A 26,801-nucleotide genomic window follows, 5' to 3' on the forward strand; every position below is an offset into this window, starting at 1 on the left:
ATTTAAGTTGCAAATTTGTTGGCATAAAATGAGCCCATATCACTCTTCTTGTGCCTCCAGGATTTGATGCTTAGCTCATTCCCAGGAATCGCCATCCTGCCTTTTGTCAGCTTTGCTAGTACTTCATCCATCTGTCTTTCTTCAGGACAGCTGAGCCTTAGTGTCATCAGCTTTAAGAATTCCTTTTTTCTGCTCTCAGATTTACCGATGTCTGTTCTCTCCCTCCCTCTCTCTCTCTCTCTCTCTCTCTCTCTCTCTCTCTCTCTCTCTCTCTCTCCTAATAATAAGGTGGGAGGTTGTGTCATTGACTTGAAAACACTCTGATTTGAACCTACATGTTTAATATTAAAGTTCTATCTTTAAACATTATTTTTGATGCAGCTCAAACCTTTTCACATGTTGTGTCTTCATTTTCATTAAGTTCAAAACATAACTCAATTCCTCTGTGGCCTACAGACTATTTTGAGGTATGTTGTTTGAGTTCCAAGTATTTGAGGATGTCCTTGTATTTTTGCTACTGGCTTTTAGGTGAATTTCCCTGTAAGCATTGCATATTCTTTACGTGGTCTTAATTTTTGAGGGTGTGTTTAATGGCCTACATTGGAATCTGTCCTAGTGGATGTTCCATGGTTACCTGTAAGAAGTGTGTTGGTTTAGTTGTTTGAAGTACTCGGGAATGTGCTGGGGGAAGATGTCTATCTGAGCTATGAAGGTCTTCCATGCCCATTTGGATTTTCTGTATCCTGATCCTATTTATTAATGAGAACCCGGTGGTGTTAAGTTTTCATTTTCAAGATGGAGTTTCTTTGAGTAGCCTTGCCTGCCCTGTACTCTCTTTGTAGATCAGGCTAGGCTCAAACTCACAGAGATTTGCCTGCCTCTGCCTCCTCGAGTGCTGGGGTTACAGTTGTGTGCTGCTGTCCCTGGCTACATTTGGTATATTCACATTGCATCCTGATTGTAGCCCCCTCTTCCTCCTCTCCTCCTGGTCCCACCCTCCCACTCTCTTTCCTCACCCCCCTTCCCCTTCTCCTCATAAAAGAAGAGCCTGCCCCCCACAAACCCACTCCAGCCCTTCAAGCCACATCAGGACTGAGCTCATCCTTATCCACTGAGGCCAGGGTAATTGTCTACATGTCAATTGTCAATTGCTCCTTTCAGTTCTGGCTTCACTTTCCCAAGTCTTCCTTTTAGATAGGTATTCACTCAAGATTGTAATGTCTTCGCGGTGAGTTGACCTTGAACTGTTTGAAATCATCCTATAGATTACTGATAGCCTTCCATCTCTGTCATGTGCTTCATCTGAGGCTAGCACAGCCACTCTAATCTTCCTTCGATTAGTATTCACAATTTGTATCATTTTTCAAAAATTGTATTTTAATTGACTATCCAATTACTTCATTTAGTCATTAACACCTCTTCATAAATCCTCCAGATACAGTTAGATTGGGCAGGATTAGCATATGATCCAGGGAGGGACATAAGCATTAAACTGTAACAGGTATATTACATGAATCCTCCTTCTCATTTTCCTTCCTACTTTTCTTTTGCAGATAATATTTAGCATATTATGGTATTATTTTGATTTTTCTTTTGTTGTTTTAACAACATATCTTGCTAATTACTCTAAGATAGTATTAGTAACATTGATTATTTTCATGCATGGTTGAAGTTATTTTTTTCTTAATTTTAGCAAAATTATTATGTTGCTAACAAACGTACCACTTATTACGACTGGATGATTTGTGACAGTCACAGAATAATTGTGTCTTACAGGCTGTGTTTGGATAGTGTCCCTAGAGGCAGTCCTTCCTGCTGGATTCCTGTCTGAATGATTTATCTGTGAAGTGCTTCAGAAAGAGACCACAGAAATAAAACAAAAGGGCAGAAAGCCAAAATAGGGTGTGCAGCCCCAGGAAATGTTCTCTGGAGAATGGTTTTAGCTGACCCAGAGGGGAACTCTGAGGTTCTCTCTCTTAGTTGCCTCACTCATGACGAGGGAGCAATATTGCTGTTTCCCACTTCCTTTGGGCGTTTCTGTGTCTCTCCTTCTTTGGGACCTGCAAATTCTCAGGCAGCATGAGTCCCGCATGGTGGAATAGCTCCAGCTGCAGGTGGTCTGAGTTGCAGCTGTGGGCTACTGGGAGCAAATGCACATATCAAGAGGGAATGCAGTTGAGGTTGGAAGATTTGCTCCAAGAGACTGTGAGAAGACGCAGCCCTGGGTGGTGCCTGGGTTCTACGGGCCTTGCTCTTTACAACAGCAAAATGAAGGCCATAGATCATTTTAATTTGCAAACGTGGCTTTCTGAACAGCACTTCTGCACCTTATCCTCTACATTAGGTAGGACAAGTGATTGAAATATAAATGGTGGCCATGGAACTGCTTGTCAGATAAAATTCTAGGAAGCAAGTCATTCAGAAAAAAAAAAAAATGTTTGTTAGCTTTTTCCCAAGTAAATGACCGCCGCATCCGATGACATTAAAGCCAACGTTCACAAGAAAACATGGAACTTGCATTTGCTTAAAGGGAAATGATGCACTTTGACTTCCGTCTTGCTTCACACACATCCAGAGCTGCCTAGGTAATTGTGGCGGGCTCGCAGTTACAGGCTGAGTTGGTACTTTGCCTTGGGTAAAACCAACAGAACAATGCATAGGTTTCTGGCCTGAAATGACACAGAAACAGTAGAGTCTATCTAAGTCATGGTGGTGGTGGTGGTGGGGACTAGACTATAGCCCATTAGTGAACTTCGTTAGGTATATGATCCAAGACTCTTCTCCCTGGATGAGAGTACCATCAGTTCAACAGTCAGAAGTTAGCAGAGATTAGAAAGAGAACACAGGAAATAAGAGTATACAGGCAGCAGCCTTATGTAAACCAGAAGGTCCTTTAGTTTTCCAGTGACACATTAGGCCCATTGGCAGTAACAGTTATGTTTGTTTTCCTTGAGGAGGTCATTTAATAACATAACGAGTAAAATCTCATGAGTAAGATTACACAATTCATCTGTCAGGCCCAAAGAAGAGGTTTTATTCATGAGTAGTAGGGGATTAAAAAAAAAGCCAATTAAAAATATTTATTTTAGCTGGGTGGTGGTGGCACAGGCCTTTAGTCTCAAAATTCTAGAGGCAGAGACAGGCAGATCTCCAAGTTCAAGGCCAGCCTGGTCTACAGAGAAAGTTCCAGGATAGCCAGGTTTACACAGAGAAGCCCTGTCTCACCCTCTCCCAAATCAAAACAACAGCAACAATAAAACCAGGGGCTAGCTGGATGCTCTTCCAGAGATTCTGAGTCCAGTTCCCAGCAACCACATGGTGGCTCACAACCATCTATAATGGAATCTGATTCCCTGTTTTGGTGTGCATCAAATCAGAGTACTTGTATACCCACAATAAATAAACAAAAACCAAAACAACAGAAAAGATTTATGTGTATGTGTGTGTGTTTGTCTGCATGAATATAAGCCACATGTGTGAAAGTGCCCTCAGAGGGCAGAAGGCTTTGTCTGATTCTCTGCTGTGGACTTACAGGAAATTGTGAACCACCAGACATAGTGGTATCCTGTGGAAGAATAATAGCAGGTGCTCTTAACCATTGAGGCATCTCTCCCTCCCCCAGCTCTCCATTGTTAAGGTTGTTCAGGGATGGGAATCTCACTTTTAATTTGAGGCAGGGTCTTTCTGTGTACTCTAGGTTGACCTGTAGTTCATGATCATCCTGTCTCAGTCTCCTCAGTGCTGGCATGACAGCTGTCCACCACTAAGCACAGCCTAGGAAGAGGACCACCAAGGGAGTTTAAATGTCTTTTCTTTCAGAATGAGTAGAAAGCTGATTGGGAGGAATGAAGACCCATGATAGCACAAAAACTTAGTTGAGCAGCCAACACTATAAGTGCATTTTAAATGAGACGAACTCAAAAATGTCAATTCTGTCTTCTGTCTGAAAAGTGAGTGGAAAATGTTCACCTCTCATACATCTGTCCTGGTCCTTTCTTGTTACTGTGATAAGCACGACCACCCAAACCACTTAGGGATGGAAATGGTTTATTCCATCCTATACTTCCAATAACAGTTCATAACTGAGGGAATTTAGGACAAGTACTCAAGGCAGGAGGAGATCGAAGCAGAAACCACAGAGAAATGCTGCTCATTCGCTGTCTAGCTTTCTTACACAGCCCAGACTGTCCCACCTACAGATGGTGCTGCCCACAATGCTGTAGATTCTCCCATATCAATAATCAGCCATGAAAGTCTCTCACAGATTTCCACAGGCCAGTCTGATCTGGGTGACTCCTCCACGGAGGTGTCTCCTTTCCAATGTCAGGGTGACAATAAAGTGAAGCAACACAACACCCACGTAATATTTCCTAGGACCACCCCTGTGTGCCAGGAGCTAGTTTGAAGACCTCTGGTCACGGAGTCTTGCACCTCTTATTTTACACCAGTGTCTGTTGCTTTCATGCATGTTCTGTAGTGTTGACTTCCATCGCTTCTTCTTCCAACCCTTAATACTCTGCGTATGTGTTAGCGTGAGCCATCTATATCGACACAAGAGACAGAAAGCAAACTGACTTGGGAAATTCTTAATCTAGCAGTGGGTACAGTACAGAAACAAGCAGTTACAAACTCATTATGCAAGAGCCTGGAGTGTGCACAGGGCTCTCACATGGAAAGCTCACACAGACTATTTGAAAATAAGTGACTTCTGGGTTAAAAGTGGAGCATGATGACTTTATGTTTAGGCATAAGAAAATGCTTATCCTCCTCTTCCTTGAAGAAAATACCCTGCTATCAAATATATGACATTTAAAAAGTGTTATTGTGCTTCTATTTTTAGGTATTATTCATATATAGTGGCATTAGGCAACATTCTGGGTTAGCAGCTTATAATAGTGCAGTAAAATGATGTTTTCATCCCAGGCTCTATTTTCTCATTCTCCCCCAGATCACATTATTTGTTCATGGAGATTTTGTTTTGATGTGTGGGTTATAAGCCATTCTTTCTTATTAAGTATGGAAGTGATAGAAATACCTGAAATTATAGAAAACACCTCCAATGTATCATTTGTTTTCCCACTTTTATGTTTGTTGAAATTTTAGACAAGAGTTTTCATAAGTATGTCCATAATAATTTTCAAGTGGCTGCTGGATAGCTTGTCACTGGCTTCCTTCCCCTCTCCCTCATATATTTTTCAGGACAGCGTTTCTCTGTGTAGCCTTGGCTGTCCTGGACTCACTTTGTAGACCAGGCTGGCCTCAAACTCACAGTGATTTGCCTGCCTGCCATTCCCTGATTTCTGGGATTACAGGCATGGGCCATGTCGCCTGGCTTTTTAACCATCTCTTAAGTGGCTACCATGGAATGAATGAGGACTTGTTCTCTTATGTGGATTAAAGTTCATGGATACAGCTTCTTCACACAACCAGATGGACCCAGGCATGGTCACTTCATTTGTGGACAGTAAAACCAACTCCAGGATCAACAACGTTTGAAAGATGGCTTTGCTTTGGAAGATAGGAAAGCAAGCAAGCAAGGAAACAACATACTGGCAAAATGTGGTTTTGAAGATTTTGCTATGAGAAAAATCAACTTTTTTGGAGTTTCTGCTGGCAACTCTCAAGTGATGTATTAATAAATGCCTTCTGAGTTAGCAGCAACACAGACAGTTTTCAGCAGCTAGAGCTTCTTTGGTTAATTACTGGCCTCCAACATTTGGCTCAGCTGCTGATTGTTGTATAATATATTAAAGGAGATGGAGAGGTTTCGGTATGAAAAGCAGCTCTATAATTACTATTCTCATGACACAAAGACTTTACTTTTTGAAGTATTGTTCTCATTATCATGTTAATACAATTGTTAGCAGAGATTACATGTGTCTTCCTATGTGTTTGCCCTGCGGTGATTGAAGCTACCAAGGAGTTAAGTACATCACGTGGTCATATAATACATGAAAAGACCAGTGATTTAGATAGGTGATATTTTTTTCTTAAAGCCCTTTCCACTCTTGAGAGTTCATTTCTCACTTCTCCTTATTGAATCTTCACTCACCCTGTATAAATATAAAAATCTTTATTCAGATCATTGAAGTAGTTAAGCAGTTGTTTAACAAATATTCACTTTCTTCTCTCCACCTGTGTCACTGCTTTGTGTACTTCTCCTTGGCTTTGAACAAGGGCCCAGGACTTAATGTGCCCAATGGGATCTTAGCACATGTGGCTTGTGGAAGCATAGACTGATGCTGTTGAACATTGACCTTGAACCTTAGTCATCACCACTGACCCCTGAAGATTGAGAGTATCATGGATGGCACTTTCTTGATTGATAGAAAGAAGATGTTAAGAGGGTATATGTAATTAAAATAATACCTGTTCAAAGGCTGTGTTGGTATGGAGAAGAAAATTCTTTACTGTGGGAACCATTTGACTGTGGTACATTTCATGAACAGAATTTGACTTTTCTGGTTTACTTTATGAAGACTACTGTGAACCCCTAATTTTAAAAAGAAACAATTTTAATCCAGTGATGTCAGGGCATGAATCAATGTCTCTTAGCTGAGTGGCTTGATATGTTCCATGCATTCCACATGCCACTGATGGTCCACAGCAGGGTGTATCTTCTCAAGAACACTCCAAGGAGTTGAGGATATAGAGATTTGCCAGGGTCCATGCAAGAGGAACAGCAAAAACAGTTCTAGAACTCATGGAATGCAGCCCATTGGTTAGTAAACCCACAATCGGTGTGTCTCAGTGAGGCATAACCTCAAGAACTGCATGTCCTGAGAACTTCATGCTATTATGGAGCATAGCTCTGTTTGTTATCTTTGCAGTCCTTATAATCCCCTTAATATGTGAATTGTGTGAATACTATAAAGGGGCCTCCCACCTCCTCACTGTGCAGTATCATTGGCATACACAATGACAATGCTTGATCTCTTTCAGGCATTGCTGATGGAGCAGATTAATGATTCAACCACTACCTCTGAAAACAACCTACAGATGTAGATTGCTAACAATAATTACTACCATTAGAAAGAATTTGGAAAGATAAATTGTTCAACAAGGCTAGGTAAAGATGTTTTTGCTAGTCTCTGACATAGAAAGTCTTAGGGAAGAATAGATTGTTTAGCAAAGTAAGGTAAAGATGCTTTTGCTGTTGGCCCTGATGCAGGAAATCTTAGGGCACAATTGAAGTTAAGAGAAAGTACACTCTTTTTTTTTTTTTTTTTTTTTTTTTTTTTAAGTACACTCTTATAAGTAAAGCTAGAGAGTTTTTGAGGTTGGCAAAGCAAGAACAATGGCCCATAGCAGCATTGGCTGATGTGACTCTACCAAGCTGAGCTGGCGACTGAGATGATGATTGATTTCCTTATTCTATTTTTCTGCCCTCAGCTTCCTGATATGATTTAATAAAACATATTAATTAGTAGATGAGCACCTTTAGGACTTAAGATAGATATGGCTGATTATTTTTATATAGGAGTTTATATTTGTGATTACTTTAAGATCTTCATAATATTACTTCTTAAGATAATTGCAGCCTGCTGGTAAAGAAAAGCTGGCTGCGAAATTCCCTTGCTTGCTTATACTCTGCTAATATGTAGCAAGTTGCCTATGTACAAATGTATGTGGGTTCCCAGAAATAACTTGTTATTCATGTTTGTTCCTTACCCATAATACATAAAACACTTGGACATGTGAAGATATTGTGGAACATGATTTTCTTACGTATATCCATTGTAATCATTTATTTATAGAGAAATAGAATGTAGACATATTGTGATTTTTGTACTGTTTGAACGACTTTGTTGGAGTATATAAGCTGTGAAAGGAAAAGGATAAAGAAAGAGAAACAGATGAAGGAGAAGAAGAAGGAGGAAGAGGAGGAGGAGAAGAAGAAGAAAAAGAAAACAGATACGAATAAGGATAAGGACGAAAATAAGAAGATAATAAAAAAAGGAAGAAGAAATAGCTTGTTGAAACCTACCAGCTGGAGTCTGTCTTGGTTCATCATCTAGTGTACGTGTGTGTGTGTGTGTGTGTGTGTGTGTGTGTGTGTGTGTGTGTGTGTACGGTTCCTTTCTCTCCTTTTCCTTTCTTTTTTAGATTCTTGCCACCATCAGTGGAAGCCCCCGCTAGGAACTATCAGCTCTATCCCCAGCTAGGAGCCATCAGCCCTAGCCCCGCTTGCCACCATCAGTGGAAGCTATTGCTGGTAACTATCAGTTCAGGCCTGGAAGGTTGCCCTCAGAGAAAGTCTATGGGGGGGGGGGGCTGGAGAGATGGCTCAGAGGTTAAGAGCACTGTCTGCTCTTCCAGAGGTCCTGAGTTCAATTCCCAGCAACCACATGGTGGCTCACAACCATCTATAATGTGATCTGATGCCCTCCTTTAGCTGGCAGATGTACATGCAGGCAGAGCACTGCATAAGTAATAATAATAATAATAATAATAATAATAATAATAATAATAATAATAATAATAATAATAATAATAAATGGCACTGTGTGAAAAAAAAAAGAAAGTCTACAGGATCACCAGCCAGCCAGCCACAAGATTCTCTCCCCACCTCAGTTTTCCCCAGTTGATGTCGAAGCTGAACTTTGATAGAGAGTGTCTTAAGACAACCCTTGGGTTCCATCTAATTCTGCCTTCACAATCCATTCCGAATCATGGAGCATATCTACTCTTAAACCAAAGAAACTCAGAGTTGTGGATAATCTATGGCTAAATGAAATAAAACCTGTGATCACAGACAGTGAATAGGACCACAACAGCAGTGTAGGCTCCACTTGCTGTTGTACTAGCATAGTTAACTCTCCTAGGATGATCTGGACCCTGCGAGGGCAGGGGCTTAGTCCTTTTCTGGTAACTGTACAGATTGTTGATGCTTGTAGGCAAGGCTATTTATCATTTTGTATCTCTCAGGGTGTGCTCTCAGTGTCTTCCTATGGTAAAAAGAACTAAAGCTATTTTGGTATGTGAATGACTTTGTCCATTTCTATTTTCATGAAGAAATGGTTCAATATTTTTTAATCATGTTTTCATCTAGAATGAAATTTTCTCATTGTATATTTTCCCAACAGTTACTTATAAATACCTTCCATGTAAAAAGCATGGGTGATATAATAAGAGCACAGGGTTCCTGCCTCCAGTTCCTTGATGAATTAATGGATAATAATCCTAGATGACAGAAGGCAGTATGATAAGTCACATGACTGGAGTCACAGTACCCAGATCCCTCTAACTTGGTCTTAGAGATAGTAAGGAATTGTTCTTTCCACAAGAGAGCAGTTTCTGAAGACGGTGTGCAGTAGTCATATCTGGTAGAGAAGGTACCATTACTGTGGATGATTTTTCTAAGGGAAATCCTAAACAGGGCCTTGGGGTGATGGTGTGAGGTGTTCAAGTCACTGATATTTGGTTCTAGAGACAATAGCCAAATGGAATCCTCCAGCTGAAGAAGCCAGCCCAGGACTAGGGCCACCATCAAAGCACCGAAGCAGAATGAGCAAGCCTCCGTCTTGGATACAAAACTCTCATTTGAGGCTCTGAAATGTTTCAAACAGTTCTGGCCAACAATAAAATCAGAAAGTGAAGATACATCCAGCCTTGTTTCAAACAGAAGTGGCCCTGCCCATTCAAATTATGAGCCACAGCTAAAGCAACTGGGATTTTTGGTTGGGAAAATGGTAGCTGAGAACAAATATTCCCTTTGAGTTAATAAAATAGAAAAGGAGACATCAGACACCTTCTTGGTTCTCCCAAGCCCCATTTCCCCTGTGTCTTGATGAGGCCTCACTTCTGCATCAGGACACAAAGGGGAACCAACAATGAACCACACATGCATAACTCAGCTTCTGAGCTGGCACCACCAACAGTCAGCAGTTCTTGATGGTGAGTCCAACTACCAAACGTTCACAGTCAGCTTCGCCTGACCATACAGAGATGAGCACCGGAAGTGGGTAGAGACTCTGCCACTCCTCACCTCAGGCACAGGCATTAAGTAAAGACTGGCAGATGTCCCCTATTTCCTCATTGGAGCAAGTCTGGCATTTGATCATTGTGGGAGCAGGCCTGAAGGTAAGCCATGGATCTCTGTTTGATATTGTTGCCTTCACCATGTCTCCATTTCAGTGTCACCATCCCTGTCTCCCGTAACCTATCCAATTTAGATAGCACCTTTGGAGTTCTTCATTATCTTTAATAATTTTGCATAGCTAATTTATGTTTGTAGCAGACTAAAAGTATATTTTACATCTAATGCTTCTTAGTGTCACCGAGCCCTGTACACAAGCATAAACATTAATATATATGCCAAACATTTAAAAATTTGGTGATGGGGGCCTTGGATGTTTACATTCTGTGTCGATTCTTTGAGACTATCATATGGGTGCTTAGGGCTTTAGTGATCCTTGAGGAAGTGGGTTGTATTTCTTTTCTTTTTTTTTTGGAATTTTTTTTCCATTTTATTATTTTATTCATATTACATCTCGATTGTTAGCCCTTCCCCTGTTTCCTCCCATTCTTCCCTCCCTCCCACTTTCCCCCTTATCCCCTCCCCTATGTCTGTGATTGAGGGAGACCTCCACCCCCTGTATATGCTCTTAGAATATCGAGTCTCTTCTTGGTAACTTGCCGCCAGGCCTCCCCATCCAGGGGTTGTGGTCAGAAAAGGGGCACCAGAGTTCATGTGAGAGTCAGATCTCACTCTCCACTCAACGGTGGAGAATATCATGATCTTCGGCTAGGTCTTGGTAGGGGTTCAAAGTTTAATGCCTATATTATCCTTGGCTGGTACCTTAGTTTGAGGAGGACCCCAGGACCCAGATCTGCCTGTCATAAAGTTCTTCTTGTAGGTTTCCAGGACCCTGTGGGTCCTACTATTCCCTTATTCTTCCATGTTACTCTCGCCTAAAGTCTCAATAGGATGTCCTCTCCTCTGACCCACTTTCTTGGTAAGTAAAGTTTTTCATGGGACGTATCCCTTGGACTAGTGTTTTGATATAAGTGAGTATATACCATTTGTCTCTTTTTGCTTCTGGGTGAACTCACTCATTATAATAATTTCTAGATCAATCCATTTGTCCACAAATGTGGCCTAGAGGTGCATCCTTCCTTTCCATTTTGTAGGAACAAAATGGAGTCTCTCTTCATCTGCACAAGTTAGAATCCAGAACACATATGTTTTATAGAGATGGGTTAGATTTGAATAGCTTATGCTGGTAAAAAATACCCTTGGATTCCACTGAGCTGTAATTATCTCCTAGTTCCCTGAAATTTTCCATTGGCAGGAGAAGCCACCCTATAAAGTTGCACCATCCAGTGCGCTTGACTTGTCTTTGTAGCCGAGAGATTCTGTTGCAAGATAGGGAATTGAGGGATTGTGGATGTTATATTCCTGAAATAATAGTGAGGTGAGGCCCTCCATGGTTAGGGCAATGATAGGAGTTGGGATATTTGACTCAATCAAAGATATATAAGCTCAAAGCAGAACTCCTACCACCACCATCTCACCCAAGTTCCAGTTTGGTTAAGATGAGGATTCCCTCTTGTCTACATCCCAGCTGCAGAGCATCCACATCCATGCCGCCAATTGGAGGTGTTATCTGGTGCCATTGACCAGATGGACCCTAAGTGATGGTTAGAGGACAGTGCTCGTCACTCTTCCATTGACTTCTGCAGCAGCGACTTCTCCTGCTTCTCTAGCAACCCCTGGGTCTGTGTTTGCTCTTTCTTTGCAGACTTAGCAGTTATTCTTCCTGAGGGAAAAGGCTGGCTCTGAAGCCAGGCTTCTGAGTTGCTCTCAGGGGGACCGTTACTGTAGAAGTCTCGGTTCAGCATTTATGTCAGCTCAGGGAGAGAATATGGGGCCAGGGAATGGGTTTTCACTTCTGCTGAACATTAGGACCATTGAACCATTTGATTAACACCTGCACCCTTCACTTGCTCACTGAAATCAGAATGCCAGTGTGGAGGAAGGGGCTGAAGCACAGGACTTTTTAAGGTGGGGCTACTCCACACTCAGGTTGGGTGTTGGTAGCTAATAAGAAGGGAAAAGGGAAAGAAAGAGGGAAAGAATATAAGTGCATTTTGAGATTAGTACTCAGAGGTGAGTACTGGCTCTGCTACTAATGCCCTCTTGTCCCCACAGGCTTTCTCATTGGGGAGAAATCACCTTGGGATATTTGATTCCTTGTCTTGTGAGAATCCAAAAGGAATTACTTGGGATCTTATTGTGAGTATTTAATTCTAAATATAATCTTAAATATGTATTCACCTATGAGCCAACATTTAGGTGAACGGTAGTCCTAAGACTTTACTTTCATTGAGGCATGAATTAATGAGCATGCAGATTTTATAGATGACTTCTATATGAGATACATAGACAGAAAGTACCAAAAGTCTCCATAATCGCCATACTTTTGTTGGCTAGGACTTTGATCTGGCTAGTTTTTTAAAAAATATATTTTATTAATTTATTCATATTACATCTCAATTGTTATGCCATCCTCCCATTCCTCTCTTCCTCCCATTTTCCCCTTACTCTCCTCCCCTATGACTGTGACTGAGGGGGACCTCCTCCCCCTGTATATGCTCAAAGGGTATCAAGTCTCTTCTTGGTAGTTCTGGGTAGTTTTTTTTTTGTTTTTTTGTTTTTTGTTTTTGTTTTTTTTTTTTTTACCATCAACTTGATACAAGTCAGACAGCCATGGGAAGAGAGAACCCAAACTGAAGAACTGGCTTTTCCAAATTGGTCTTTCTTTCATGTATGTGAAGAGTTTTCTTGATTGCTTATTGATATGGGAGAATACAACCCACTGTGGTCCTGGGCTGCATAAAAAGCCAGATGACCAAGTCAGAGGGAGCAGGTAAATGATCATTGTCTTCCCATGGTGTATGCTTTGCTGTCTGCTTTGAGTTCATGCTTCCTATGATGATGTACTGTACCCTGTAAGTTGTAATAAACACTTTCTTCTTTATGATGTTTTTTTGTCATGGTGTTTGTCATAACAGAAAGTAAACTAGGACACTGATACCAAGAGTAGCGTCTGTCCATGTTGTTTAAGGAGGATTGTGGAAGTGTATGGAAATTTGAAATGGAAAAGCCAGATTCAATGATATTCTCATCAAAATATCAACACAATTCTTTACAGATCTTGAAAGAACAATTCATAACTTTATATAGAAAAGCAAAATGAGCGGGACCCCTGGGCCCAAATCTGCCTATCATAATGTTCTACTTGTAGGTTTCTAGGACCCTCTGTATCCTTCTACTTTGCTATTCTCCCATGCTTCTCTCATTTAGAGTCCCAATAAGATGTCCTCCCCTCTGTCCCAGTTTCCTGGTAAGTGAAGGCTTTCGTGGGACATGCCCCTTGGGAGGTAATTCCCCTCAGGAACAGTCATAGGGGAGGGGAATAAGAGGAAAATGGGAAGGAGGGAAGAATGGGAGGATATAAGGGATGGGATAACCATTGAGATGTAACAAGAATAAATTAATTAAAAAAAAGGAAAAAAAAGAAAAGCAAAATGAAACACACACACACAAAACATAGAATAGCTAAAACATTCCTGCACATTTAAAAATTTCTGGAGATGTCACCATCTCTGATTTCCAGCTGTACTACAGAGGAATAATAATAAAAACTGCATGGTATTGGCATTGAAACAGAGAGGTTGATCAATGGAACAGAATCTAATACCTAGAAATAAATCCACATACCTATGGACACTTGATTTTTGACAAAGAAGCCAAAACCACACAATGGATAAAAGATAACATCTTCAACAAATGGTGCTGGTCTAACTGGATGTCTTCATGTAGAAGAATGAAAATAGGTCTATATTTATGACGTTGCACAAAATCCAAGTCCAAGTGAATCAAAGACCTTAATATAAAACCAGATAAAAGAAATCTAATAGAAGAGAAATTGGGTAATAGCCGTGAACTAATTGACACAGGAGACAACTTCCAGAACAGAACACCTATAGCTCAGCTCTAAGATCCACAATTCATAAATGAGACCTCATGAAACTGAAATACTTCTGTAAGGCAAAAGAGAATGCCAGCAGGACAAAACAATAGCCTAAGATTGGGAAAAGATCATCACCAACTCTACATCTGACAATGAGCTAAAATCCAAATTATATAAAGAACTCAAAACATTTTTAATGTCCAAAACATATAAATAACTCAAGAAATTAGACACCAACAACCCAAATAACCCAATTAAAATGTGGGTACATATCTAAACAGGGAATTCTTGCCAGAGGCATCTTGAATGGCTGAGAAACACTTAAAGAAATGTTCAGTGCCCTTAGACATCAGAGAAATGCAACAGAGGAATATTGAATGGCTGATAAACACTTAAAGAAATGCTCAACATCCTTAGTCATCAGAAATGCAAATCAAAATGACTCTGAGATTTCATCTTACACCTATCAGAATGGCTAAGATCAAAAACTCAAATGACAGTACATGCTCTGAGGATGTAGAGAAAGGAGAACACTCCTTCATTGCTGGTGGGAGTGCAAACTTGTACAGCCACTTTGGTAATCAATCTGGCACTTTCTCAGAAAACTGGGAATAGGGCTACCTCAAGATCCAGCCAGTCCACTCCTTGGAGTATACCCAGAAGATGCTCCACCACACAAAAAGGACATTTGCTTAACCATGTTCATAGCAGCCTCATTCATAATAGCCAGAACATGGAAACAGCCTAAGTGTCCCTCAGTAGAAGAATGGATGGAAACAGATGCAGAGACCCACAGCCAAACATTACACAGAGCTCAAGGAGCCCTATGAAAGAATTGGGGGAAGGATTAAGGGAGTCAGAGGGATCAAGGACACCACAACAAGAACTACAGAATCAACTAACCTGGATCCATTGGGGCTCACAGAGATGGAACCACCAACCAAAGAGTTTGAATGGACTGGTCCTAGGCTCCTTGCACATATGTCACAGATACACAGCTTAGTCTTCATAAGGGTCCCGTAATAACTGGACCTCTTTTTGGATCCCATTCCCCTAAACAGGCTACCTTCTGTGTCCTCAGTGGGAAAGGATGTGCTTAGTTCTGCAGGGACTTAATGTGCCATAGACTTATTGAACCCATGGGGGAACTTCTCTTCTCTGCAAAGAAGGAAAGGGGAGAATGGATAGAGGGGTATGTGAGGGGAGGACTTGTACTAGAGGAGGGGGGCTGAAGTTAAGATGTAAAGTGAATAAATAAATAAATGTTAAAAAGATGCTTAACATCCCTAGGCCATGAAAGAAAAAAAAAAAAAACTAAAAAACTTTGAACTGTATTTTATATGTTGATATTATCAGGGGAGCTTTTTGATAAACAAGATCGGAAAGGTTATGGCTCAATATTGATATGTTTATATGTCAAATTGACAAGGGATAGAGCTAGCTGGTTTTTAATGTCAACTTGACACAACCTAGACATATCTAAGAAAAAGGAACCTCAGTTCAAGGATTGCCTCTAACAGAATGGGCTGCAATGTCTGCGGGGTCATTTTATTGGCTGCTAATTGATGTAAGAGGGCTCGTCTTGGTCTGGGCAGTACATATCTTGGCAGATGAGTTGGGCCTGCTAAAAAAATATCTAGTTTAGCAAGCCAGAAGAAAGCCAGCTATCAGTGTTAATCCAAGATCTGCTTCAGTTTTTGATCCAAGTTTCTGCCTTGAGTTCTTGCCTTATGTAACCTGTAAACTGCAGTAAACCCCTTTTTTTCCTTCAACTTGCTTTTGGAAATTTTGTTTATCATAATAACAGAAAGCAAACTAGGACAAACCTCTGCACAAGCTTGGGAGTCACTCTTCAGTTATTGTGGGCTCTCGGGAAACTTGGAAGTTATGACATTTCAGCATTCCCTCAGCTCCTCACCACAGCCCCAAAAGCAAAGGCTGCAAAGCAGGAGGCTGCAGTCCTGCAATCTCCTGAAGTGTTGACAGTGTTGGAAGGCCCAAGATGGTCCTTCTAAGCCCAAGGGGGCATTGATCCCTGCTTCATCTCGAAGTCCAGACCCTGAAACCACCTTCTGCTTAAAGATTTGTTGGCACACTAGTGAACTCCACCTTTCTTAGACTGAGTTTTGGGTTGCTTTGGGGTTTATTACACTTCTGTGGAGCTTAGGTATTTACCAATTTGATGCATCAGCAAAGACATCAAAATAAAGAAATCTTTGTCTTGATACAGCCCTTCCTGACTTTAGTTTCCAGGATCTGAGAGCTAGCTCGAAAGTGCTGAGCACCAAGGTGGCTAATTGAATGTTGTTCATTTACTCACTCAGCCAGTTGCCAACTGCTTCCTAACAACTGAACTGTGTTTAGTAGAGGGCAAAGGCTCATCCCTTAAAGGAACCATGGCTAAGAAAAGTGGTAATACTTACCCTACTCATGTGTACTCTCTATTTCCCTAATATTGTTTTGACGTTTCTTTCCTAAGAGATGACTTGTGTTATGAATTGTAAAGCACCCAGTTTTCTCTTGATCTTATAATTTTAAGTACTTTCCTAATAAAATGGGGCTTTGAGAGGGCTTTAGGATGTTTGTGGTCCCCAAATTCAATTTCTGACTCAGATGGTATTGTTACCAGGGCTGGGAGTGAGACACCATTTGGGAGCATTTTATATTTGCTTATATTACATGTGAATGCTCTAGCTCAGGGATGGACTGTTTCCTTAAATGGATCTTTTTAAAGAGCAGAACTAAGTGGCAGCTGATTATGAGCCTTTTAAAGCTCTCTCCACAGATATATATTTTTTATTTTTTACATATACATTTATATTATATAATAAACTACCTACAGCAAGAAGAACCAAGAAACAATCAGGAATTATATAAATGTTACATTCATGGTGTTTTTGCTATTTGTATTTGGCAGCCTTGAAGAAAACATCTTTCCTACCTGAAATGTAAATCAATAGCTATCATATCTCATGTCTATCAACTTAAAACATCTATCTAGACTAAAAACATCTTAATCCCTGAACAACTAAGCTTAGTTGTAAGACTAAACTATATGGTCGTCAACCTTTTTGAGTACCAAGCTATCCGCAGAAGAGCCGCTGAGGAAACCTTCTGAGAACCCACAGCACTTGTTTATATAGCTCCATGAAAGGGCTCTTGAAGAAGGAGGGAAAGAAGGAAGAGTTGCAGTCCTCACTCTACCTTCCTAAGTAGCCTGGTCTGGAGAGACGTGAGTGGGAGAGAACAGAGCCTAAGCCTTAGAATCGACACCTAGTACCATGACCATCCTAGTGAAATGTCATGCTGGGCAAAGCCTCACAATATCCAAAACTAAGGCTGAGCCTGGAGAACTGCATTATGCCACATGGCAAAAGACCACCCTACTACTCTTTCTCCAAGCTGTAGTGGCAGAGTTGGGAGTATAATTCTGCTCACCCAGGAACAGGGCATGAAATAGTCATGAATAAAAGCACCAGTCTTGCCATAGTGAGACCTAGGGGCAATGAAAACTAACCCTGACCCTAACCTTGAACAGGGTAGAGCTCACGATGCAGCTACTTGAGCAGCTCTGTCATCAAGCAGAGACCTATGCAACTTTGAGATGGACCTATGTATCAGTTTTAACTTCGGAGTGGATGAGGAAACACCTTCCTTCTTATAGAGACCATGCAAGCCTTGGTGGCTATAAGACTCGGATAAAACCCATCCACCCTTACACCAACTGTAATATTCAAAAGGCCTTCTCTGCTATCTACTCCTGACTTTGAAAAGGTAGCTTTCATCAGGCCCATGCCCATAGACAGAACCATAGCACTTCCCCAGAAGCAGCAGAGAGACATGCTCCTCTGGTAGATGGTCTTGTGTTTGGCTAACATCATCTTGTATCATGGCGTATGCCTTCATGATCTCCTGTGACACTGAGCTACGCTTCAGTTCACCATCAGCTCAGGTGGCAAGTAGTATTCCTTCCCCAATGTCCTCTTCAACCTCAGGCTGCATAGCCCACAGTGATCCCACAGATGGAGGCAGGGCAAGTGTGGTGGTTTGAGTGAGAATGACTCCCATAGGTTCATATATGTGAGTCCCTGGTCCTTAGTTGAACCTGTTTGAGAAGGCTAGGAGGTGTGGTGTTGTGTAAGGAAGTGTATCACTGGTGGCAAGCTTTGAAGTTCCAATAGTCCACGCCATTCCCAGGATCAATCTTCACTCCCCTCTTTCCTTTCTTCTTCTCCTTTCTGCCTCATATTTGGGGATCAAATGTAAGCTCCCAGCTACTGCTCCACCACAATATCTGCTGGCCAGCCTGCTGCTGTCTCTATACCATGATGGCCATAGACACTAACTCCCAGAACTTTAAGCCCCAACAAATTCTTTCTTCTCTAAGTTTTCTTGGTCATAGTGTCTTATCATAGGAATTGAAAAATAACCAAGACACTTTGCTCTAGAAACTAGTGGTGAGCTGGTGGAACCAGACACTGGGCAGATGTTAGCAGTTTTTCTTCCCTGGCCTGCCTATGCATGAAACGTGTGGGACAATGTCACTGATAGAAAAGAGATAGCAATGGTCTTTGTTCACGAGTGCATCTCTGCAATATAGAGATGAGTGTGTACCTTGATCCCAATCTAGTGTTGTGTTGATGTTTTGTGGGGCTGTGGCTCAACTTAGCAGCATTGGTCCATCTACAGTAACTGCCCAGAGCTAGGCAGAATTTTGCACTGTCTGAACAATAACTTTAGATGAGGAATCCAGGTTGATTTTGGCCCAAAGAGATGTTTGAGAGGACACAATGATCTCTATTTTTCATTTCTCTCCCTCTCTTCCTCCCTCACTCCCTTCCTTCTTCCCTCCCTCCTTCCCTCCCTCTCTCCCTCCTTCCCTTCCCCTCTCTTCTTCTTCTTCTTCTTCTTCTTCTTCTTCTTCTTCTTCTTCTTCTTCTTCTTCTTCTTCTTCTTCTTCTTCTTCTTTCTCTCTCTCTCTCTCTCTCTCTCTCTCTCTCTCTCTCTCTCTCTCTCTCTCTCTCTCTCTCTCTCTCTCTCTCGCTGTTTTTCCTGCTTCTTTCTGCAGTGTGTTTCAGCTTGAATTAACCTCTAGGACCAAAACATATACAGCACTGTGACAACAGACTTCTGGAAAATGTCTGTCCAGATATGACTGAGCACTGCACTAGAGGAAGAGACTTGTAGAGATGTGTAGAAGGTAAGCAGCCTGCCTAGAATTTCTGACAAATAGATGCAAACAAAGCCATAATAGGAAGATGAGAGTAAATATACAGCCCTGTACTCAGCGCAAGTTACATACCAACAAACATCAATAGCTTTCTAGAAACCATGACCTCTGCAAGTTATCAGAGAGGTCATAGATCTAAAAGTCACAAGAATCTCAGTGATCTTAAAGAAATAGAGAGAAATGTTCCAATGATGAACTTAGCGAGTAGATGAAACAAACAAACGCTAGACACTCTTGAGCTGAAAACTACTTTCAGGAAAATTAAAACTGTGATAGATAGAATGCCTTGCTTACAATATGGAGGGACCTAGAGAAACAATTAGGAGATGTAAAGAAGTGCTACATAAAAATACCTGATTTGAAGAGGAGTAAATTAGAAGGAAAAGGTATACAGGAAGTGCATGGGGACCTGGGAATGCTATAGAGGTGGAAAATACATTTAAAGAGACTAAAACAGTAAGCTTGAAACCCAGATACAAATATCCAGGTGCAGACAACAAAAGCCTACCAGTCACAGTCACTCAACCAAGGCTATACCCCCACAGGTCAAAGGGAAGATTCTCAAGTTTCAAGAGAAAAGAAAGACCCTAAAGGGGTACCTCAGCAGACCTTCCAGATAAGTCTATAGGGCAGGAGAGAGAGAGAGAGAGAGAGAGAGAGAGAGAGAGAGAGAGAGAGAGAGAGAGAGAGAGAGAGAGAGAGAGAGAGGGTTTTATTTTGCATCATGCAATGGATTATGTTGGAACTAACACAAGGTGACAGACTGTATGTCCACTAGATCTGTTATAATAAGAAACTATGACAGAATCTTTTACAAAAAACCAAAAAAAACTACACCTGTCAATGAGAACTAACAGGTCAGAGCAGTTATACCAATAAATTCAAAATTCTTTGATATTATCAGCATGATGCATAAACTCTTCATATATTTAGTATACAAAGGAAAACATAATTGAAACAATAACTATATTAATATATAAAGTGATGGGCAGTATAGAAAGACACAAATCAAGATATAAAAATATTCAGAATGCTGGGAGGAAAGGAATATAAACAGAGTTTTCATATGAGCCTATTTTCTCTTGCCTTTTCCTGTTCTTACAATTATATTAAGCTGTATCATTTAATAAATAGCTTGTTATAATTAAAAGACTTTTTCGATAAGCCTCTTGGTAACCACAAAGTAGAAGCCTGTTATAGACAAACCAAAAATAATAAGCAAGGAACCAAAATACACCATCACTTGCAAATTAATATATTGAGCATAAATGCATTAAATTCTCCAGGTAACTGGCAGAGTGATTGAATGGATAAAAATGAAACAAAACAAAATAAAAACCTTTGTGGAGGTCTTTGCAAACACTAGGGTTGGTAGAGAAATGATTTACATGTGGAAAGAAGAAAATCTGGTTCAATACCACTTAGTAGCTGGTGTTGGTTCAGATCCCTAGGGGCTGATATCAGGCAGTATATTTTAGACAAGTCTTACAGATAGTGTAGAGGTAACCAGCTATAAAGTACATTCTCTCTCTCTCTCCCTCTCTCTCTCTCTCTCTCCCTCTCTCTCTCTCTCTCTCTCTGTCATTCTATCAAGACAGACTTTCTCTGTGTAGTCTTGGCTGTCCTAGACTCACTTTGTAGGCCTTGAACTCACAGAGATCTGCCTGCGCCTCCCTGAGTGCTAGGATTACCACTGTGCACCCATACCCAGCCATGTGACATCTCTTATAAGAATGGGTTCCATTGACTGAGAAGCAATGCTAAATATAAATGTCTAGGGAGGAAGACTCTGGGGTAAACACAATACTCCTGGAGATTTCGGTCTGGTCTTGCTCTACAGATGCACAAGTCACAAGCTTATTAACTGTATCTACTTCTAGAAGGCGCTGGGGTAGACAACAGGTATGCATGTCTTCCCTGCAGAGACAACCCTGCATGTTTAACACTCCTGGTTTCCATAGTGCTTATCTGTGAGCACAGAGACATTGTGCCCACTACAAACCACAAAACAAAACAAAAAACAAAAAAACTATATGTGGCTTGTAAGCACTTTTCAACTCTAAGGGCATAGATAGAAAGTGAAGGGGTGGATTAAGATGTTCTGTGCACATGGAAACCCCAACAAAACAGAAACAGATATGGCAATAAATTGGATATTCTAAATCAAGGGTATTAAAAAGGAATGAGAAAGTCATCAAATAACAATAAAGTAGTGGTGGAATTCAGCAACAGGAAATGACTGTTGTAAATACACGAGCAGCCAACATCAAAGGCAGGAGGACTGTTCATTACCCATAGCCAGGGCCTCCAACATGCCACTGCAAACAATGCATACTTTTCTAGGAATGGAACAAGAATTATCAGACCTCATTTGTGTCCTTTGCCTAATAGACCCAACAGACTCCATAGAACACCCGCCCAGGAGTTGCTGAGTACTTACCTGTCTCATCAGTGCATGGACTATTCTCTAGAGGAGGGTGCATTATAGACCAGAAAACATGTCCTCCAAATTAAAAACATCAAGTTCATATTGAGTATCTATCTGACCACTGTACAATAAAGCTAGAAATCAGTAACAACAGCAACAAGAACAAAAATTTTGGAAGCTATACAAATACATAGAAATTAAACAACTTATTATTAGTGTTTGTTGTCTCTGTGTAATTGTATCTGTGGTGTTGTGTATTGTTCATGTGTTGTTTCTGTGTGTTGTACATGAGTTGTGTGTATACTGCATCTGCATATGTACTCTGTCTCTGTCTGCTTGTCTGCCTGCCTGTCTGTCTCTTTCTCTCTCTCTCTCTCTGTGTAATGTAGTGTAGTGTAGTATAGGGAGTGTGTGAGTGCACATACCTGTGCTTGTGCAAATAGAGGACACAGTGGGAATTTGGATGTTTTCTTTCTTTCTTCACTTTGTTGCCTGTGGATAAGTTCTGTTAAGGAAATAGAAGCCTGCCATTTGGGCTGGGCAGGCCAGTGAGCTCTTAGATTCTGTCTTTACCTGCCCTCCTCCTCCCTCCCCCTCGTCCTGGGATTACAATCCTACATGGCTTCTTGTGTAGTTGCTATGGATTCAAACTCAAGTAAGTGTTCTTATCCACTGATCTATTTCTCAGTCTGATACTTATTTTTGATCAGCCAGTTGGATGAAGCGAGGTTGAAGAAAAGAAAAGAAAAAAAAAGGAAAAAAAAAAAAAAAAAAAAGGAAAATCTTTAAACATTCTTGAAACCAATGAAAAGCAGAGAAACAAAATGCGCATTAGCTGGCACCCCTTCAGTTCTGTAATGAGTGTTTTAGGGTTGTTTTTATGGAAGCCTTTCATCTCTTTGGCTAATTTATTCTCAGGTTTTTATTTTTGTCTCTTATAAATGCAATTGCTTTTTTGATTTCTATTTCAGATAATTCCCTTCTGGCACATAGTGATGATGATTATTTTGTGTGCTGCTTCTAAGTAGACTTTTGTGGAACTGAGGGTTCTCTATATGCATTCATGTCATCTGCAAGCCACAACAGTTTGACTTCATTTCCACTTTGGATGCTTATTTCTCTTGCAGGATTGCTCTGGCTAAGACTTCCAGCTTTGACTGAGACTTCTAAAATGATAGAAGTGGGCATCCTTTTCCTGTTCTATAAGTCAGAAAAGTGAGCTTTCAGCTTTCACACATTCAATGTAATATTGTACATTGCTTGTTATAAGTAGCCTTGGTTATGTTAAGGCAGACTTCATTTTTAAAGCTTTATTGGCTTTAACTTTGTGAATATGAGTATTTTGCAGAGGTGCTTGTGCTTGCCAGAAAGGGACGTTCTATCTGGAACTGGAATTATGGATTACCCTTGGAAACCAAGCTCGGAGCAGGAGGAGCCTGCAAGCCATCTCTTCAGGCCCTATGGTGCATTTCTAGTATGCATAATTACGTTCACATTTTTATTATGAAAGATGTTAAAATGTATTAAATGATTTTGTGTATCTATTGATTGTCACGTGGTTTTTGTCCCTCATTCTACTGACAATTGGCTTGAATATAATGAACCATCCTTATCTGCCTGACATGAATCTCACTTGGTTATAGATATTGATCTCTTTAATGTGTTATTGTTGAATTTAGTTTATTAATATTTTACTGAGAAATTTTCACCTATGTGCATAAAAGTTATTGTATGGGCTTATCTCTAGGCTCCATTCTGTCTCATTGGTCAATGTATCTGTTTTCATGACAATAGTATTCTATTTTGATTACTACAGATTTGAAAAATTTGAAATCACTCAGGGCCCAGATTCCTACTTTAATCTTTTTTCTAAAAGTCGACAATTCTATTTCTATTTTGTGTATCTATGTCTGCCTCCATATAAATATTTGAATGAATTTCCCAACTCTGTGAAGAATTTATTGCTATTTTAACACAGGCACTGCACTAAGGATGTACATAGTTTTATGTAGCATGGATATCTTTAAATTATTGAATGAAGCTAAAAAATAAATGTACTATCTAGAATAAGAGTCTGAATTGAAGGTTAGCATGTAGGCTGAAGCTGTACTACACAAATTCAAAGATCACTTGGGCTATAAAGCAGATTCAAAGCTAGTCTGTTCAGCTTAGTGAGACACTGTCTCAAAATATAAAGTAAAAAGAGGGCAGGATATAGAGCTCAGACCTACATCCTGAGGCCCAAGGTTCAATCCTTGGGAGTGCAAAAGTTAAATTACAGAGAACATAGGCTGTCCTACAACCAGGGGGGGAAAGTTGTGTCCTGGAGCAGTGGTGAAAAGCTGTTGCTGAGTGGAAGACAGTCATAGGAGCACAGAATATTTTAGCTGTGTTTTCTAGAAAGCATAGCACTGCAAAATGTAACAGTGTTTGTTTCTTGTTTCTATTTTTATCCTCTGACATTTTGAGATAGAATCTGGTCCTACATCGTATTGGGACTCTAGGTGAGAGAAATATAGGAGAATGGGGAAATAGAAGGATCCAGAGGGTCCTAGAAACCTTCAAGAACACTATGATGGGCAGACCTGGGCCCAGGGTTTTGCTCAAACTATGGCACCAACCAAGGACAATACGTGCAGTGAGCATCAAACCCCTACCCAGATCTAGCCAAAGGACAGGACATTTTCCACAGTTAAGTGGAGAGTGGGGACTGACTTTCACACGAACTCTGGTGCCCCATATTTGACCATGTCCCCTTGATGAGGAGGCCTGATGGCACTCAGAGGAAGGATAGCAGACTACCAAGAAGAGTCCTGATACCCTAGGATCATATTCAGGGGGAGGAGGCTCCCCTCATTCACAGTCATAGGGGAGGGAGATAGGGTGAAAGTGGGAGGAAGGAAGGAATGGGGGGATACATGGGATGGGATAACAGTTGAGATGTAATATGAATGAATTAATAAAAAATTATAATGCAAAAAAAAAAAAGAATCTGATCCTATAGCATCAGCTGGCTTGGAACTCCCTATTACAGCTCAGGCTGGCCTTGAACTCTTGGTATTCCTGTCTCAGACTCTGAAATGCTGGAACCACAGGCATGTGACAAAGGTAAAAAGCACTAGTGTATGTCAAACCTCAAAGAAACTGAAGACAAGTCTCACTCAGTACCTGTGGCTCCTCCCAGCACTTCTAACTTTAAACTTCTCCAGCTAAAGGGTTGGGAATTGCAACCCTTCCCTCAGCTTCTCTTTTCTATATTTTCCTTGTATTTACACACATATCAGCTATGTGCTCTCTTGGCTCCTGGCTGGCTAGCTCTTTTTCCCTTTGCCCTCTACGCTCTCTAATCTCTTCCTCTCTCATTCTCCTCTCTCATGCATTGGTTAGTCTGGATCCTTTCAGATGCCTCTAGCTGCTTTCTCCCTCATATCTCCAATAAAACCTGTCTTCTCACCCATCCCTAGAAGTGGGCATGGTCTTATTTTCATGTGATCTTACAGAGTCTTAGAGCCAGAGTTGAGGCATTGCAACCTTCTCATTGCAAATCTGGGTTAAGTTTGGGATGGGATAACCATTGAGATGTAACAAGAATAAATTAATATTAAAAAAAGTTTGGGATTCTGGGCACTGATGGTTTTGATGGAAAAAATGGCCTCCATGCTCAGGTGAGCCACCTGTGGTAGGTAGTAACTGGGCCTGTTACATAGTTGTTGGAGGCCTCTGAGACCTTGGTGTCAAGATGTGCACTGCCCTTATCCAGCTCTACCAACACCATTGAGTAATTTGTCTCAGAAAAGCTCTGTGTGGATGGGGAAGATAAGAACACACACCAATAAATAACCTGATTGCTTCTTTCAGGAAATTTCTACCAACCAATTTATCAGCACCAGCAGTGTTCTCACCAGGGCAAACAGCTCACTTTTCAAACCACAATCTCCTAATCAAGATTCACTTTCATACTCACTCTATGTGCTCCAACTCTGAGTTCTCAGGCCCCACACTCTGCCCAATCCCTAGTCAGTTCTCAAGTTGAAAGAAGGGCTTTCAAGCCAAGATAGTGGCCTGAGCATGCACCTCCTTGCTGTATCCTATGAATGTCCTTCCCTTTAAGACCCTGAGATTGCTCAGCTAGCATTTTTCTTTACCATGGTGAGTCAGAATATACAGCTTTGAATGACAACACAGCGTCTCTTGATGTTTTTGTGACTTCAAAAAAGACTTAGTCTCGTGCTTCCTTAAAGGACCCAGGTTGTAGGGTCAGCCGTGAATGGCTGAGGACACTCATGCCATGTAGCTTGCTGATAGCTGGCAGGCCATAGCACATGGAGATCGGATGCGAGAGAGCAGGAGGAGAAGAACCATAGTGATTGGCTTGCCCTTGAGTGCACAGGTGACAGGAACTTGAAATAGTGTCAAAGATCTGAAGATCATTTAAAGGGCACAAGTGGCCCTCGATTTTGTTGTTAGGAGAAGACTTGAGTGAAATAGTTTGGATACTGGAAAGAAAATGTGACCTCATTTCATACTCATAAGCCAATTGAGCCAGGAGCATATTGTTTCTATAAAACTACTGGGTTACGATTGGAGTATTTTTTTTCTATATAAATTATGGCTTCCATTTCTTTCGTTTAATGAGTTCTGTTTGTACTTTGGAAATGCAAAATGAAATGTTTTCAGCATGAGGTCATTCATATGGCACTTGGAATCAAAGTGCCACACGTCTGAGAAAAAAAAAATAGAAGATCTGTAAATTGCATTTAAGCATTTTTATTTGCTTAGTAGAAAATTAAATCCAATATGCACAAATTGACTGTACCCTACTTGCAATAAGCAGATTTTTTTAAAGCCCAGAAACAATAATAGGCAATATGGTAATGAAAAGCCCCAAAGCCTTCTTCTCTGTATGCTTATCAGTAAGTATTAAAAACCAGAAAATATCTCAAAACAGTGACAATGAGACCATGTTTTAAATTAAGCATGTTATTGGCATTAAGATTATCAGATTGTTTGCTATAAAACTCCATGCCCTGTTGTCTCTGAAGGTTGGAACTCAACTTATGGATGGCTTGTTCCCAAGGCATGATCTTTTATCATTGATCTTGTGTACAGATTGCAGAAAGGACACATTTTCATGATGCAATAGCAAGTGTTTAATTCAGAATGA

This window comes from Acomys russatus, chromosome 3, assembly GCF_903995435.1.
Source record: "Acomys russatus chromosome 3, mAcoRus1.1, whole genome shotgun sequence".
In the NCBI taxonomy this organism is placed as follows: Eukaryota; Metazoa; Chordata; class Mammalia; order Rodentia; family Muridae; genus Acomys; species Acomys russatus.